Source organism: Anastrepha obliqua, chromosome 1 (assembly GCF_027943255.1).
Source record: "Anastrepha obliqua isolate idAnaObli1 chromosome 1, idAnaObli1_1.0, whole genome shotgun sequence".
Classification (NCBI taxonomy): Eukaryota; Metazoa; Arthropoda; class Insecta; order Diptera; family Tephritidae; genus Anastrepha; species Anastrepha obliqua.
Genome location: NC_072892.1, coordinates 10,880,387 through 10,886,678, shown reverse-complemented (window position 1 = coordinate 10,886,678; position 6,292 = coordinate 10,880,387).

Sequence of the window (6,292 nt, the reverse complement as noted above, 5' to 3'; positions counted from 1 at the left end):
AAGGCCATGCTACGAGAAGACCCATCGAATGATGAAAATAGTGAACCAATAAGGTCAACAGAATATTATTCTGAAGGCAGAAGAGCGCGGCAAAATTGCGTAAATGCACTTACACTTTAAAACTTTTGTAAAAAATAAAATTTTTAAACTTTATATAAACATCAAAAACTTTTTTATTTATAAGACACAAATAGTCACTTAACACTATTTACAGACGATATTCAATGGCAGCGGTATGCTTGGTTTTAACAGTAAACTTTAAGACTAAATAATACAAAGCAAAGTATTTCGCTTTTGAGGAAATATAAATCGCAGTCTTCAAGTCAATGCATATACATATACAAGGATGTACATACATTTAGCATTTTGCTTTGTTTTGCACTGTATATCTGTAAAAAAATCAGGAAATTTCTTTTATTTTACAGCGTACCCAGCTCGTTCATTTCAATGTAATGTATATAGAGATGCAATTCAACATTTATCGATTACTAATTTTGTTTGTCTCAATTGAATTGTTGATAAACCGATTCAGGTAAAAGGTTTATACAACAGAAATTAAAGACGTTATTTTGTATGAACTTAGTAATATTCATATTCTTTATGTTTTTGATGAAGAATTTCGCTTGATAAATGAGTTTAAAAAATTCCATTACATATGGAATAGATAAGTGAATTTTTGCTCAACTTTTTGACTATCTCTAGTAGATACGTGCCGTCAGCTGACTGTCTCTATTTATTTTCACCATGATATTTGGTGAAATTCTTGGGACTTTCCCTTACTGAATAGCAAAATCGTCTCAAGTCACAAAAAGAGTCACTAATTTATAATTTAAATTTTAGTGACTTGAGATGAGATTCGCTTACAGAATTCGGGCATTAATCTAATTTTCACGATATCGTTAACGTTATACGGAATTCATTCTTAATTATGAAAGTGGTCTAAGTCAAAAATTTGAAGAAATTACATAAAATTTACTGAATGGAAAAATCCAAGCATGCCTTAATGAGGAAGAGAAATTAAATCTTAGAGAAAGTTGTGATGTACATTTACAAAAGGTCGAGGCAGCTAGGATCCTGTCTAGGAACTGCAGAGGCTCAGAAAAAAGCCAAAGAAAATTTAAAAGAGTACTATGGATTCTCGTTTGATTTGCAAAAAGCACTTCCGTAACTTAAACTGTCTGTTTTGTTACTCTATTATAAGCGAAATATGTACCTTTTAATATGTAACTTGGGCTTCTATAATTTCCATAATGACAATGCCAAGATGAGTGTATGTATGGGATATGGATATTACAATTATTCAAAAACACTTAATGCCTTACAGTGATGCGTGTTCGGGACCAAATCGTAACATTAAAGTAGCATTAAAATAGATGAAAATTGCTCAGTCAAATAATAATAATATTGAAACGGTAAACCACACATTTTTGGTATCGGGTCAATTCTTCCTACTGAACGTCCACGATTTCGGTTTGATTGGATTGAAAATAAAAAAAGACAACTTCCTTTTTGACTGAAAATTCAATGGATGTGGCTTTTGAAAAATGAAACTTATAAAATGTTCTAAAAAATTAGTTTAGATCATTCAAACTTCCACGTTTTGGAGCTTTTACCTAAAGGAGGAAGACCAAAAATATACGAAAATGTTAAATTACTTCCATTATACATACATCATCCCTAGACCAGTAACGGAAGGAAAACATAAAGATATTATGTGTGTACTACCATACATCCAGTTTATCGTGAACATTTTAAGAATCTTAAAAACTAGTAAAAATGATTGAAGTTGATGACTTTTCAGAAATAATTACTAAATGTGCATGAATTATTTCATTAAAGTTATTGTTTGAAATAAAATTCATAGTTCTTCATTGCTTTCAGTCATTTATAGGGCATTCAGTTAATTTTGAAAATGGACTAAGTGAATTAAAGCTTCAAAAACAACATCTATATATATAAAAATGAATTGCTGTTCGTTAGCCTCGCTAAAACTCGAGAACGGCTGAACGGATTTATCTTATCTTGGTCTTGAATTATTCGTGGAGGTCTAGGGAAGGTTTAAAAGGTGAGAAAAATTCGAATAATTGCCGGGAAAATCCTCAAAACAGCATCAAAACGTGGACCCGGGTAACCTTCGGATGTGTTTGTACAATATGGGTATCAAATGGAAGCTGTTGGTGAATGCTTTAGTTCAGAGTATTTTTCATGCCACTCCGTGACTAGGGTCTCGAGATAGAGACCAAAACGTGGAGCCTAGAATGTGTTTGTACAATATTGATATCAAATTGAAGCTGTTGGTGAATGCTTTAGTACAGAGTATTTTTCATGCCGGACCGTGACTGGGGTATCGAGATATAGGTCAAAACGTGGACCCGGGTAACCTTTGGTTGTGTATGTACAATATGGGTATCAAATGAAAGCTGTTGATAAGTGCTTTAATACGGGGTAATTTTCATACCTATTGATGACTAGGGTCTCGAAATATATGTCAAAACGTGGACCAGCCGTGTCTTTGCACCGAATTAAACCAAACTTACGCACATTTTAAGTAAGTATTGAAAATGGGTTTCGCAAAGTTTGGTTGTAATTCGGAGCACTGGCAACGGGTACAGCGTTCTTTTGAACCAGCCATAATGTCGCTTACTTTTTTAACGCTTTCTGATTTGGATGCCATAAGGAAAAAACGTAAGTGCAACATGTAAAAATTGTTTGTGAATTTTTTTGGAGTGGATTTTGGAACAGTGAATAATTTCTTACGAAATTTGAGAATTTAATGTGAAATCCGAATGAAATTATGTGTTCGTGCTCCAATGCTTAATAAAACATATAAATTGAAACGAAAAATTCATGGATGATCAGGAAAAAAGACGATTGTTTCTTAGTTATTCATATGCGTTGATTTGAAATTTAAAAACCTTCTTCTTTTTGCCTGATTTTCAATTTATATTTTATATTTACTCAAAAACAAATAGAAAAACAAAAAATATTGTTTATGCCAAAACGCTTGAATAAAGAAATAAATAATATGAAAACCATATATTTTCTGTTCTAAGCCATATCTATTCTATTTTAGTGTGCCCAACGAAGGGGGCCGGGTTTGCTAGTTTTCTTATAAAATTCATACAAAATTTCATTTTGATAATAAATTTCTATTGATCAAGACTAAAAAAATTATAAATTAAAATGTCGCATAATATAAAAATATTTTGTAACTCGAAATATTTAATATCTCGAAACAAGAAATATATGACTAAGACCACTTTCATATTTATGGGCACATAAGTATTAAATAATTTTTTCAAAAAAATGTTTCTAAAAATATTTTTTCTCAGAATATTTTTTTAGCAAAGTAAATAAATTTTTTTTTATATATTATTACTTGGAAGGTAATTTTTCTGCAACATTTTTTTTTTCGAAAATTAAAAAAAAAAATATATTCTCTTTTCGAAATTATTTAGCAACTAGTAAAATTTTTTTCTCAAATATACTTTATATTTAAAAGGTCATTTTCCGTAAAAATTTTGTTTTTAGTTTTTGAGCAAATTTAGTAAATTTTTTCTTATACAGGGTGGACCAAATAAGACCTAATAATGTTAAACACAAATAACTTTTGCAATAATCATTTACTTTGGTTAATTGTTTTTATACATTGAATATATTTTATGGAAATTATGTATGAAGTATTACCTCTGGTTTATTAAGATACACTTTGCCTTTAAATATTCCCATAAAAAGAAGTCGGGCGCAATTAAATCTGGCGAACGAGGTGGCCAAGGGAAACCTGAATTTTTGGAAATCAGACGTTCGCCAAAAATTCCATCCACAAATTAGGATACTGCTCCGCCATTGGCCCCAAAAATGTTTCAATCAATGTTCTGTAAAAAGCTCCTGAAATCGATTCCGGCGTTTCATCCTCATTTTCGAAGAAATATGGACCGATAACTCTAGTGGCCATAACACCCCACCAAACAGTACGTTTAGATGGGTGCAACTGATGTTGGTTTTTGTTTGTTTGCATAACCATTTAAATGGAAATGCACTTCATCCGACATCAAAACATTATTTAAAAAATCAATTTGTGTGGCTAATTGTGAAAAACGAATAGCGTATTGTAGTCGTTGTTGGTGGTCTTGCGGTAGGGTTCCATAATAAATTTCCAACAATCCAAACAGAGAAAAATAAATATGTCAAATAATAAAAAAGTTATTTGTGGTTAACAATGGTAGGTCTTATTTGGCCCACCCTGTATATGTTTATTTAAAAAGTATATTTTTTTCACGAAACATTTTTTTGAAAATTTTTTTTACAAGCTATCATAAATAAATGTGTTTCTCATACATTATTATTTGGAATGAAATTTTTTGCTTACCTTTTTTATTTTTTGAAAAATTTCTAAGAATTTTTTTTTCAAAATTATTTAGCAACTACAATAAAAAATTTTTTTTTTTTAAATATATATTGTGGTTAAAAGGTACACAAAATATATGTGTTTTGAGTTACGCACAAAAGTCAGCATAAAACGGTACAGTCTTGCAATGCACAGTTAGAGCGTCAAATAAGAGCGTTTCTTTCCAAAAAGCACGAAGTCTCAAAGCACAATGAATTTACCCTAAGCGTTCAGCCACGCTACACTGGTGTTTGCTAGCAAATCGTATGAGCTAAAAAGCTTCTATAAGTAAATCTTTAAGTTAAGGTAACACTCAGCAATTTTCTTATTCTTCTTCGTTTATTTAAGAAAATTCCTGTTTGCAACAAAATATTTGTATAACTTTTACTGTAGCTCAGTGACTTCGGATGCCTAGTATTCGTGGATGTCATCTCTTCGTGCCGATTATTCTGCCGTTCATCGCCATATTTGCTATGCGTTTGCTGAACATTCTATGAGCGTAATCTCTCCACATTTAGCTCCTTTGTTACATAATAATGTCTTTAATTTCATCATTGGTCTTCTTTCATGCAATGTGCGTCCTGTTATTGTCCGTAGCGTTTTCATTTCGATAGTGCTAATGTACTGGTGGATTTTGGAAATGTGTGCTCTGGATTCTGCCGCATATATTAGAACCGCTCGAATGCATGGCTTATATATTCTTATCTTGTTTTGAATATTAATGTATTTGTTGTTCCATATCCCTAATCTGAGGCAACCAAATGTCTGGCTACTTTTTTTGCCGCAGTCTTCCCTTCGTTCCTTCGGTCCTTACTGCTGGTGTAGACCCTATGGAGCTCCAATACCATGACTTATCCTAAGTACTGTGATCTGGCCAATTCGTTCAGCTAAAGCAGTATACAATACTTTGCTAGTCTCCAGACTTGTTGTAAAAAGTTATTACTATTATTTATGTGTTCAGCTAGAATTAGTTGAAGATATCATGAAATTTGAACCTGGAAGCTTATCAACCAGCTGAAGATTTTATGGAATCAGAACCCAGTGGCGTGACGTTAACCCTACCAAAAGTTTATTTAAGGGGGGCAGGCCCTCCAGGTTTTCAATCATTTTTTGCGAAAAACTGGGAGTATTTATTATCATAAAATAAATTACATGTTAATATTCATGCTTAAATAAATATACAAAAAATTCTTTGAAATAAAAAAAACAACAAAAATGGCTACAGCTGCTCAAAAGTGGCTTCTTTAATTTGCGCCATGGAATGTACAGCCTCTTATAACACTAGTTTACACCAAAAATGGTCCTCGACCAAAAGGCGTTTTTTAAACTAATTTTTCGCAAAACAGCTGTTGAAAGTTAAAAAAAGGCATTGTACATACTCCAAAATATATTTATCATATATGTAAATTGATTGGAAAATTATTGGAAAATTTACAATTAACTTTGTTTTTGTTAACAGGTGCTCGCATGTCGTTAAAAATGCACCTACTTCACAGTCATTTGGATTTTTTTCCTCCGAATTTGGGGGCTGAAAGTGATGAACAAGACGAGCGATTTCATCAAGATATTGCTAAGATTAGAAAGCGTTATGAGGGGTTTTGGGATAAAAGAATGATGAGCGACTACTGCTGGATGCAACTTCGTGAACATCCAAGTGCAACATAAAAGAAGAAGTTTCAGAGTAAAAGCGTATTTTCGACCTCAAAAGCTGCAAAATCACACGTGTTGACATTATGGGTCATAACTTCCACAATTTTTCGTCGATTCAGACAAACTTAGGCTTAAAATGTAGGTGACAAAATTGTCTTTCAGAAAACCTATCTTACGTCGGTATAAAAAATTTTTTGTTCCAGAAAAAAATTAATAAACTTTGATAATTTATTAAAAAACGTCAAAAATGCCTTT